The sequence below is a fragment of the Rhinichthys klamathensis genome, unplaced genomic scaffold (genome assembly GCF_029890125.1).
Source record: "Rhinichthys klamathensis goyatoka isolate OS25496 unplaced genomic scaffold, OSU_Roscu_1.1 h1tg000557l_1, whole genome shotgun sequence".
NCBI classification, from domain to species: Eukaryota; Metazoa; Chordata; class Actinopteri; order Cypriniformes; family Leuciscidae; genus Rhinichthys; species Rhinichthys klamathensis.
In genome coordinates this window covers 1,590,219-1,603,325 of record NW_026607025.1, presented here as the reverse complement: position 1 = coordinate 1,603,325, position 13,107 = coordinate 1,590,219, and the positions used below count along the sequence as shown (strand labels likewise).

The 13,107-nt window shown below is 38.3% G+C and overlaps 1 protein-coding gene across 1 annotated transcript in view; it reads left to right on the top strand.

Annotated features, from left to right (window-relative positions):
• peak1 (pseudopodium-enriched atypical kinase 1) overlaps positions 1-13,107 on the top strand; it is a 33,025-nt gene that overhangs the window by 1,360 nt on the left and 18,558 nt on the right. The gene's annotated exons all lie outside the window — the stretch shown is intronic.

The following is a 13,107-nucleotide window of genomic DNA, read 5'->3' as shown; positions in this document are numbered from 1 at the left end:
TTTAAAGTCACCATGAAATCAAAATGGAAAATTCGTATTTTTTATGGAAAATTGCAGGATTTATTATAAATGATTTATCCCTGCACATACATTTTTTTTAAAGACATGTTCCCTCGTAATCTTTAATCAAAATAACTTCCCCTCCCTCTTGCAAATGACAACAATACAATCAAATCCCAATGGACACAATCAAGTCCTGCACATCATTTTTTTTCTTGTTCGAGAAGCCGTTTCACTCGCATATACGACACAATAGTAGCCTGGGAAAACCCAGACAACTTCCGGCAAATTTAGATTTGCTCTGAAAGTTAGTCTGGCAAAGAGCTCATTCAAGCCCATTTCTAATCCGCCGAAATTGAGGCACCAATCAGAAACGTTGGGGCGGGCTTTACACGATGACGACAGCGCTGGGATTTTGAAGCAGATTTTGTAGCCTACATTACAAAGATGGATGCCGCCGTCGAACATCACTCGTTCGAATCAGCTATCGCGTCTGTTTTAAGCGATTTGAACGTTTCCTTTTTGTTAAAAACCGAGCAAAGAACAACACTCGGAGATGTTTCTCCGCCGCTCTGCATACGTCATCTCCTTCATCGCTCTGATTGGTTTTAGGTCTATCCGGGACGTCCGTTGGTGATGCCCCTCTGGAAATGATTTGTCTATGACGCTTTGCCAGACCATAACTCAGTTACAACTGAGAATGGTCTGGTTTTAACCAGGCTAACACAATAGGGAAAAAAAGACTTTCTGAGTGTAAGTGGAGTTCTGTGTTTTGGTGAATAGTTGTCAGAGGGTTGTGATTTGGTTAGGGAAGGATTTGAGCTCTAGGAAACAGGTGTGATGAGCACCCTGGGGAGGAGTGTGTGTGTGAGTGTGTGTGTGTGATTATGTTCACAGAGTGACTGTGAGGACACTGAATCAGATCAGGACCTGACTGAGATCAGATTAACCAGACAAAATCCTCCCTTCCTCTCAACTCTGGCTGCTGTAACCCAATCTGTTAGGGCCGTTCACACTGAGAGTTCAGACGGTGACACTTGACCTTACGACAGATAAATGACTGACAGGCCACATAGCCAATCAAATCGTTGCACAAGAAGCCTTGTTGCCATCTGTCATTTTGTCCGTCAAGTTTAACTAAACTATCAGACACATTCAAACCTCTATTTATGGTAAATTCTTTTTACTGTGGTTAAAAAGCTGTTTGTTATGGCACATGTAATTTGAATACTAGGTATCCAGAGTGACTATATAATGGAGCTTTGTTTGTTCCTTTGGCAAAATCAGACTGTAGTCTCAAAGAATGCAAGTTGTCATTGTCTGACATTGACCTAAAGTCGTTAATGTTTTCAATGGTCAGTGTTTGATCAGCAAACATGCATAGAGCACTCAAATAAACAGAAGCTCAACCGGACTTGCTTGAGGCGTAAGAACAAACCTCATTGGATCTTGCGGAAGCTCAAACATGCGAGAATAAACCTCATTGGATCTTGCGGAAGCTCAAACATGCGAGAATAAACCTCATTGGATCTTGCGGAAGCTCAAACATGCGAGAATAAACCTCATTGGATCTTGCGGAAGCTCAAACATGCGAGAATAAACCTCATTGGATCTTGCGGAAGCTCAAACATGCGAGAATAAACCTCATTGGATCTTGCGGAACTCAAACATGCGAGAATAAACCTCATTGGTTCTCGCCTGTCAAGCATGCTTGAGCTACCGTTTACCAAATTTGGGTTCTCTATTTTTGGCTGATCAATGTTTATATGAAAAAAAGCTTAAATTAAATCTGTTCCTCATATAAAGTGATTGTGTTTATTTAGAAGACTTAAAGGATTTATTTTACGATATCTTTATCAACGTTTTGAAGTTTTGGGTGAATAGACTTTCAATGGAGGGACGGAAATCTCTCAGATTTCATTAAAAATATCTTCATTTCTGTTCTGAAGATGAACAAAAGTCTTATGGGTTTTGAACGAAATAAGGGTGAGTAATGATGAAAGAATTTTCATTTTTGGGTGAACTAACCCTTTAACTATCCGCTTGTCTTAAGGTTAATTGGATTTGATGGTCAAGAAGAAACACCTACTAAAAACCAAAAAGCAAAGTGACTTGACAATCTCCAGCGAGATTGTTTAATCGCTGTCAGTGTGAACCAGGCTTCGGTCTGATGTCTGTTTGATGTGTGAGAGTCACAAACATGCCATTCAAACATATCAGTGCTATCATATAATCCAAACACATGCATGCATCCAGTACACAAACAAAATACTTACACAGAAAAAACTTGAGGGTCATTCACCTCTGTGCAGTTGCGTGTGAAATGGCATTAGTCATTTGTAAAATAACAGGTGGTGTGTGTGTGTGTGACACGCTCGATGACAAAAAAGTTGTTTGTTTTGCGGTGAGCCTTGTGTTATAGCTGGCGTGAGTCGGACAGACAGACAGACAACTATGGGAGCATTTTGCCTCAGGTGTTTGGTATGAGACACACATAATCTCTAGTTTCAGCCAGACAGGTTTAAATATACACCTCCACTAGCCCTGTGCCCAAACACTCCCAGAGCGGTTTGACTCTCTCGCAAGTTCAATGAAGTAGGGCTGCAACAACTAATCGATAAAATCGATAATAATCGATTATGAAAATCGTTGTCAACGAATGTCATTATCGATTAGTTGGTCTGCTTAAGTCACGGGGAGCGTTTACTGGTGATTGGTTGAAACAGGCCAATCAGGATGCTCTCTGTCTTACACGCGCTTCATGAGGCACACACGCAAGGTCTCTCTCCCTCCGTTGCTCTGCCGCACGCTCGCGCTACACGGTTTGGAGCAGTCTCTTCTGTCTCGCATGCGCGCTCTTGCTTGCGCGCTCAAATCCCGGGAGTTTGAACTAATTTGCGAGCATCAGGGAGCCACTATCAATATGCGGGTGACTTCCAGAACTTCCGGGAGACTTGGGATGTCTGTATTTTGCGTCTCGAGCATCAGGTTGCGCAATCAGTTCGCTCGCAACATAAGTGATGGATTAAAATAGTGCTACCGCAGAAATATTAAATTAAAACGGTATTTACAAAGCGAAGCACTAAATATAAAGGCAGTTAATAACAGCAGCAGTAAAATATTGTTTTTTAGTCACTGTACTCAGTGGGTTTCAGCGAATGTTTGTGCACTAATGCATCATTTTTCCTATCTTTTTAATCAAGCCTGTTAGCTTGCTGCGTACCTCCATTACGTTCTCTTTATATAGCATTTGTCTACTATTAAGTTTTAATTGTTTTTCAAACGCGATCTACTGCGGCTCTATGTTCACACGCTTGTTTTCAGTCTTTCTATGTTTATTTTTTACAAATTATCCTTATAATTCAATTAATTTAAAATAAAAATTAAATGAATTATATATTTTTAGATGTTTTCAGTTTATATCTTCACATCTGAACAACATGTCTGTAAATTTGTTTTAACAAAAATTGTGTTAAAACAATATGTTGGATATAAATGTTTTTTTTTTTTTTACATTAATCATGGTTTTCAACTTGCCATCAGCAATTATTAAAAACAATGCAAATATTGATATTTGTAAAACTCAATGTGTGGCTTTTGCACTTTTTAAAGTACACTTTTACACATAAATATCCTAATTTAGGGTTTTAGGTAACACTTTATTTTATTTTATGTGTCCTTGTTACATATGTTACATGTACTTACTGTAGTAATAACAGTAAATTATGCATAATTACATGCAACGAACTAACCCTCAACCTAATCCTACCCTATTCCTATAGTAAGTACATGTAGTTACTTAATATTACTCTGTACTTAAATATATAATTACACTGTAACAAGGACACCTTAAAATAAAGTGTAACCGGGTTTTATTTAGTCACAATAAACAAAAAATCGAATTGAATCTTTTTATCCGATTAATCGATTAATCGAAAAAATAATCGTCCGATTAATCGATTATCAAAATAATCGTTAGTTGCAGCCCTACAATGAAGTATTTCACTTGTGCACATTAGCTCTGTCAATTTAGAGATGATCACATTAGATGTAGTGCTTTATCATAAACCAAAGGATATTGCAACAGTTTAGGGATGAGCAAAAATACATTGTTGACTAACTTCATAGAAAGACAAATACTGAATCACATTTATCATACTATCTCTCCTGTGTAGTGGGATTAAGATTGTGTATTATTCATAATAAAAAAGGTATGACAAAGTCAGTGCCATCTATAGAATCTTCTATAACTACAAAAACAGCCAATCATGCTGACATTGAATGCTTTGTTTTTGTCTGTTCAGTAATATAGTAATTTTTTAGTTTAGTTGCACATCTTTGTATCAATTTGCATTTCTTGTTAAATGTCAGTCCAAGATGGTAGATGATCAAAAAATACCTGCGGCTGTTTAAAAAGGGCTCTCATTTGGCTGGTAACGGGTGTTAATTTCATTCTGTGAATACATGACTCCAATAAAAACCGAATATACCAGTGAAAATCTAAATGTTGCCACTTGGAAGCACACAGCATCTCCTCCGCATTGCAATTGGGTGCCATCCAATACTATATTCAACTGTAAGCGTAAGATTTAAGAAAAGGGTTCAGTAGTAAAGTACAGGCAAAGGTGCCAAGGAAAATAAATTTTTTAATTTGTGTTTTTTACTAGTCGAATACACGTGCACATCCTTAGTATGTAGAAGCATGTGAATTGGGATTCGGTGAAGTACATGATCATCAGTGATGATGGGTCATATCATATGTCATAAAATTTTGAGTTTCAGTCATAGTGACTTCATGACAACAGCATCAGCAGTTCCCATAGCAACAAAGGTGCCAGTTAGCTCAAGGCTACTCTGAGTGAAGTGCAGCCTAATCCTGGCTGGGTCTGCAAAAATCGTCTCCAAAAAACCTTTCTGAACTCCATGATGTGTTTTCATTTGATGTAGACTTGAAACTCTGAGTCAAACGGCAGTCTTTCACGTACTGATCCAGGATCTTTTTATGTGTCATTCAGTGGATAACGCGCACCATCTGCCTGTCGTAGCACCTCAGGACCTAAATGTGATTTACTGGCATGTTTTATGATCTGCTAATCCACAGTGGGAATATTCGGCTTAATAATAGAGGGTGATATCATACATGATGTCATCGCCAAGACGTCTTCTCCATCATGATGACAGCGTGCTTCACTTTAAGTGATCCCTTGATATCAAAAACATGCTTCCTCCAGACGGACTGCCCTAATTGTCATGGAGATGGTTCGTCCTTGCTGTCATTGAATAGGAATTTGCTGGAATTGGCTCGGTTCTCACGTGGGTTCTTCCACTGTTTAGGCCACACCCACATCACATTAGCCCCACCCCTGCTCTGCTCCATATCAGCTCCCGAAATCTTGTCTGCCGTCTCAGGCTGCCCTCAGAGACTTTTATAAGTTTCCAGACTCAGGCCACCCTGAACTGCATTTGACTTGGCGTGAGGGTCAGGAAGTGAAGTAAATGAACTGGATTTCATTCAAATATCTATCTGCTGGAATAAAAAAATGATTTTTAGATCTTTACAAAACCACCTTAGGATAAATGTAAGAGAAGACTGTATCAAACAAGCGCGAGTAAGAGATAGATTCAGCCCACAGGCGTTCAGAATAACAGAAGGAATGTGAGAAGCCAAAGGAAAGAGACAGACAGCCAGAAAGAAAGAGTGGAGGTGGTTTGAGGTTGAGAGCCGTGTAGGCTGAAATTGTGTTAACGCTGATATTTTAGAGCTCTAGTGCTGCCACTCGTTCACTCTGAAGTTTACCATCAAGGTTGCATAATTGCCTGCCCATTAGCACATGTACACTCATGCATAACTGAACAAAGGGTTTCGCTTTTGAACTGTGCATTAAGCTTTCAGGCCTAAACACACTCTCAGGGCCAGCTTTTTTCCTTTTCGTTCTAATTTTTCCATATTTGCAGTGTATTTTTGATTGCTTTCTATTCCCAATTTGGCCATTTTGCAGACTTTGTTCGTGTAATACAAAATTGTTTATAAACATGCAAAGACGACTGATCTACACGAAGTGAGCATTTTCTAATTTGTCAATTTGCTTAGAATAGGTTTATTGACTTTTAAACTAGGCTTGAGTGTTCACTGTTGTCATGCTTCTGTTGATGGTTTTGCTCGTCTCAATTGTGTGTGTTTTGAAATGTCATTAGCGTTTTTGGTATGTTAAGTTGGCTGCAAAGTAAATTTATTGAAAGTTAAGTCGCTAGTGCTCTACGCTAGTAAATAGCGAGTGATCTATATAGTGATCTTCTATGGTCAGTTTTTTCTTTCCATTGCAACAGTTCGAACATTTATATTATCTAGTTACACTGCTAGCATGTTTACTTGTAGCTTTTCCACGTTGTTTGCTTGAAATAGATGCTAAAAGCGTCCAAACTAGGGATGCAGCGAAAAGAGAGAGCGGCAGTTTACCAGCACGGCTATACCACAGAGCTATTGCAAAATGAAACAAGTATACAACTATATAGAAATTTCATGTCGATGCATTATTAATTTATTTTCACATTATGAAATAAATGTTTTTCTCCAAAACACTTTGGCCACAATTATTGGCACCTTTTATTAAAACTTTAGCTCAAACTTTCCTCATCAGCGTGCATTAAGGCAATATAGACACACGTCCTCTTCCTGGCAGATTCGTAACATCTTTAGTTAATTGGAACTTCTTAATTTTTGCCCTGATTGTCAAAATGGGGATTTTCAATTATTTAGCTATTTTCTTATAGCCACTTTCTATTTTGTGATGCTCAACAATCTTTTGATGCACATCAGAACTATTTTCTTTGGTTTTACTCATTGCGATGGATGATTAAGGGAATTTGGCCTTTGTGTTTCCTCATATTTAAACTCATATGAAGCAAGAAGTCATAGCTAGACAATTTCATGTTCCTAGTCACCCTGGTGTACTAAAAAAGGTAAATATTAATGGGATAGGGATGCTCCGATCAGGATTTTTGCAGCCGATACCGATTGCCGATTTCTTGTCATGGTGATCGGCCGATCCCGATACCGATGCTTAATATAAGACAAAGATAAATACAAACAAAATGGAGCAGTCTGATGCAGCCCACAAGGTTTAATTAAACATTGTCCAATAGTAAACTTTGGAGGACAAAATAAACATTTAAATACCTAAAATAGAGAGTCTGATGTAACTTAAACCTGGTCTAATACAAGTCTAAGCAGGACAAAATTAATTTAATTAGATTAATTATTAATTTAATTAGAACAAATTGGAGTAGTTTGATGCTACTCATTAGAAGGGATGGGCATTTCAAGCAAAAATAATATTCGAAGATCTGGGTATTATTCGCTTATTCGAAAATCGCACCCCTCCCCCATATGCACGCACACATGCATATATAGGCCACACACATGAGAAAAGCGGAGTGTTGTGACGTTTAAATATAACTTAAAAACATAAATATACGTTTCATATTTATGTTTTATAGTAGGCTAATATAGTGTTCTTTTTTTAAAAAAAAAGTCATATGTTGATTATATTAAAAGGGAACCGCATGAGATGAGTAAGATAGGATCATAAGATGCCCAATATATCGGAAAACATTTGGAATGGGTCAGACATGATTTTGACCACTTAATTAAGTTTTGTTTTGTAGAAAGCCATTCTTTAAAGTGAATTTCGTTTTGTAAAAATTGTATCTTAATTTCAAACTATGTTTCATCATCCATTTGCCTGAATTTAATAAATAATAAGCGAAATATAGCAGACAATATAATCAGGACACGGACACGCCGGCGCGTGAACTGGAGCACGTCTCATAATTGAACCGAACCTCAACTTGCCTCACATACCTGAGAATGTATAGTTCAGGCTTGAAATGTCTACTTAAAAAAAAAAAAAACTATTTAAATCGATAATAAATGGGCTACTCTCTGCTTAGGCCAGTGGTTCTCAAACTTTTTCGGTCATTCCCCACTTTGGACAAGGGGGAATTTTCAAGCCCCACCAGCCCCCATCGCCCCGACACAATGCTAATGAAATACGTAACAAGCTTAAAATGTTCCAATTTATTGAAGTAACAAGTAGTATCAGTATAGTAACAAGTTGTATCTAAATACAAACTAACTATAAATCTACATCAAATAACAGCAAGTTCAAAAATAAAGAAAATGAAGTGCATCGGTGTCATAACTTAAATGAAGAAACAGAAAATAAAAGTGCCTCAAAAATAGAAAAGAAATAAAAGTGCCACTTTGCAATCTGTTAAAAAAGAAAAGAAGAGAAATCCATTTGGCAAGACAGGTCTATTTATCCCTGCATTAGTGACTGCAATGAGCCTGTTTTGCATTGCACAATTTCTCAAAGCAGGGTTGCAGGCTTGATACTGACACTCTCAAATCATGTTCAATGTTCAGAGAAATTTCATGTCTTGTCGTAAGCCACAACATAATGACGTCACATATTTTCCAACCCAGCCCTCAGCCCCCACTTACGCATGAAACAGCTTCCAGCGCGCCTGGCTACCCATCGGCGCGAAACATAGGCTACATATCTATGGGCGCAAAAGTTTGTTCCGCTACAATTAATATGCCGACGTCACGTCAATCATTATTTTGGGGGTGGGGAATTCCTGTTACTTGTTGTCGCCCCCGGGGGTGATCGGTCTAATAAGCGGCAACACACAGCTATAAGGACGGTTTGCTCTCACACGCGCTGCATTAATAGTCACACACGCATGCGCGCGCAGTCACTCTCTACTCTAGTGCGCGGTCTTGCTCCAGATTCCGGGAGATTGGATCTCATTTGCGGGCGTCAAGGAGCCGCTAACAATATGCGGGACACTCCCGGAACTTCCGGGACATTTGGGATGTCTGGATAAAGATATAAAGGCATAAAAAGGAAAATTTCCTCCCGTTTGGCGCGCCCCACCTGTTACGTCTCTATTCCCCACCAGTGGGGCGCGCCCCACACTTTGAGAACCGCTGGCTCAGGCTAATCCGTATGAAGTGTGCATTTCTCTCTATAAGCGCGTTCACTATGCGAAGATGGCGTCAACATCGCCAACAGTATCGTTGCAGTTTATTAATAAACAATTAAAATGTATTATGCTGCATAAACATTACTTTTGCCGGTTCTTTGTGGCAAGCTTTATGCATGCGCTTGATATGCGGAATATAGGCAATATAGCCTATTATGATGACGCTCATTATGGTTTAATATTTTCTCCCATATATATATTTAATTAAATTAATATAGATATGCGATTAGACTAATGGCTTAAATGAACTACTACTAGTCGACTAGAAAAAAACTTTAGTCGTGCACGGGCAGCCCAACTTACTTAACATATTTTCTAACCAGCATGTCACTGCGGGCGTTCTGAGCGAGTGGCGCTGTGGACTGAGCGAGCGTACTCTTCAAAAAGGCGCTCTCTCTGGAGGACAATGATCCTCCATGTGAGATTCCTTTGAAACATACACGGCAAATAGCAAAAATTTTTCATTGTTTCTCGACACATCATAGCAGCCTAATTCCACACCGGCGATGACATGACTGCCAAATCATTTAATTCCCCACGCATCATATAGGCTACCTCCTCACGTTTTGACGTCATCAAATTGTGATCGGTTTGTGAGATCGGCCAAGTTGAGTGAGTACCGATCGAGTCATAAAATGTGATGATCGGAGCATCCCTATAATGGGAATATACTTTGGGAAGTGTATTTTACTCATAAACAATTATAGGGGTGACAATAATTGTGGCCAACGTGTTTTGGAGAAAAACATTTATTTCATAATGTGATTTTCCCCCCAGTTTCAATTCTTTTACTTCAATGAAAGGTTAGATTTTTGCAAATTTTTTGAATAAAAGATCAAAAGGATAAACAATGCACATTTATTTTTTAAAGCCATTTTTGATCTTATTTACCAGGGGTGCCAATTAAAATCCAATTTTCGGCGGCCGAAATTTCAGTGCATTCAGTCAAAACGCGTCATCAGAATAGCTCTAGTTACCTATCAATGAAACAGTTTCGGCTGAAACAGAAAATTAACTCTCTCTCTTTTTTTCTTTTTTTACTGTTTCAGCTGTATGTTCTCTATTGCCAAGATTCAGTAAAACATCTTATTTAATGGCACAGACATTTTAAGGTGACTCCATTGCCCCTTGAATACTTGAGGTTTATTACCTCTACAGGAACGAAAGAAACCCTCATCTAGTATGTACAGCAGGACCGTGCACTTGCATATTTTCGGCCTTTGTCTTTTTGGCCATTTTGTGTTCTGAATAGCACCATACTATCATTTTTATTTTTGCAATATGTGTACCAATTTTCTGTAAGCATAAATTACCTGGATGATGTGCAGAATAAAACAGAGCACACTCATGAGATACTCTATCCCACAATGTAATCCTCCATTTCTAGTCTCCTTTTTCGAGACGCTTTTACACAGAATTGGAAAAACAACATTTTTACAAGATGCTAATTCGACTCTACACGTTAAATGAAACCCGTAAAATAACATGGCATACTAATGCATTTATAAAAAAAAAAAGCTGTGCAGTAAGCAGCTAGTATTCTAAAGCTTGTTAATTATACAGGATCATTTAACCCACAGGGAATTCCTGTCGCTCACCCCAACAGGAAGTGATGTCAGAACCCCCACCCTATCTTATTACTCCCATAGGAAATGATTATTCTAATGGGTGTGTGTGTGTGTGTTAGTGCTCATATAAACAGTTATAGCACAAACACACACATTCTCTGACCTCTCTAGTGTAAATATTAGTCCTGCTGCCTTATAAAGCCCTAATGGTGACTCACAGCCAAATGGAAGACGCCTTATATAGAATTGTGCATGCGTTGTTTAGATGTCTAGCAGAGGTACTTCCCAAAATCCCTACATGTGAAAATATGGACTCGGTTGTCTTTGTCTTGCTTTTTTGTTTATCTCCAGGGAGATTTTGAGGTCATAATGCCATAATTGGTTCTGGATGCTGATTGGCCGATAGTGAGGCCATTATGGCGACAGAGGAATGCAGGAATGAGATCTGTTTTCTCAAAGCCACATCCTGTGAGCACACAAACACACACTGAACCCGAAAAACGGCTGATCTCTGTATCAAATCGGCATCAGTTCTCAAACGAATGGTTGAGAAATGGTTAAAAGCGTTCAGTGAATCTGCCAAATGGCACTCGAAAACCAATTACTGCAAATAAAATGATGCCCTTGCAAAGACCTCTCTCTCTCACACACAGACACACACACTGGAGTGGGTGACGGCGCTGAATTCCTCTGGTTTCTATCACTGTAGTGGCTGTTTAGTCTTAGACACGGTTGGAATGTGCTGTGGCATGAGAACATGCCATCAACACTCACACAGAGGTTAGCGAGACGTTTAAACATCTGTGTATGCGTGTGAATCACGTTTCACTTGTTCTTTAAACAGAAAAATCATGTCCCTAACATATCTGAATATTTATGAAGCAGCGTTTCTTCTTCATAATGCAGTTCTAGTGTGCATCTCTTTGAGTGTGTTTGTAGGGTCAGGCTTTGAAAGGAGGAGGGGAAGGTTACTGTCCGGATTGGAGCAGTTTGTGTCGGTTCGAGGGGCTTGACATTAATGGTCATCCAGGGAAACCACAGAAAAATCACATAGGAGACCGCTGCATCAATATGGCATGTTCATCTGATATTGTGACATGATCAATTTCAGATGAACCTGTTGATAAAAATGTCACTCGAAAAAAGATATCGGGTTTATGCTCAATTGCCTTATTTTCACATTTGTCATCATCTAACGCTGACTTAAAGTTAATCTTTATAAAAATAATTAAATAATGTTGTTCAATTATATTCTCTAGCAAGATCTCAAAATTGACATCCATTTTTCATACTCTACATTATAATGTTGTGATGCCTAAATTCACTTTATGCAATTTTTATTTATTTTTTATTCACGATCACTATTTAGTTTTTTGTATTTTCAGTTTCATTTATTTTGAAAATTTTGTTTGATATTTTAATTAAATCGCTTGGTTATTGGTTACCGCTTATTGTTTTGGTCAGACTTTTAATATCAGTGCATCCCTAAAAATCTAACAAATATTGGTAGTCTTAAGGCCCATTCACACAAGGATAATACCTATAACAATTAAGTTTTAATAATTTCTATTAGAGTAGTGAAGTCCAGACCACAAATATAACAACACAGAGGAACATATCATTTGAATTACTTTCACAATGATTTTATGAACAATTTAAAACATTGACAACCAATCAGAAGCTAAAGAATCCAGCCAATCAGAATCCAGCTCAAGTATTTAATGCGGCATTGTGCGCTTATAAGAAACAGAACGTTGTTCCCCATTAGCATGAACACCAATATAGTTATAGTTATTAGGGATGCACGATATAGGATTTTGGCCGATATTCGATATGCCGATATTTTCAAACTAATTTTGCCCGATGCCGATATCGATATATTTGTATTTTTTTTAAGTGCAAAAAAAGCTTATTAAAGCTTCTATTAATGTTCTCAGTCAAGAGCAGTGAGTGATTTCCTCTGTGTTTTATTAACATTAACGGGATAGTTCTCCCAAAAATTTAAATTGTCATCATTTACTCTCTCAAGTTTCTTTCTTCTGTTGAAATTATAAAAGTTATTTGGAAGAATGTGGCTAACCAAACAGTTGCTGTACTCCAGTGACTTCCATAGTATATTTAAGCACAAGAAAGAAATGAATCCAGGTTTGAAACAACATTAGATGGACAGAATTTTTATTTCTGGGTGCAGTATCTCTTTAAAGACAAGCGGCAGAATATTATTACTGTCTCTTTAAGAACTGCACGCGAGTAACGCGACGCGTCTAATATACACGCATTTGACAAGCAGATTTTCTCTGTTTGCTTTCACTTTAGACATAACCAACTTTGTTTATGTAAACCTTGGGTGTATTTGACAGTATCAGCGCAATAAGACTCGAAAGATTAGTCCAGTATGCAGGCGCTGTGACAGGGTTTAGTTCCTGTGAGCGTCGGGTGTACGCGCTCAGAAAAGCGGATGTTAGAACAGCGCATCAGCACGTGAATGACA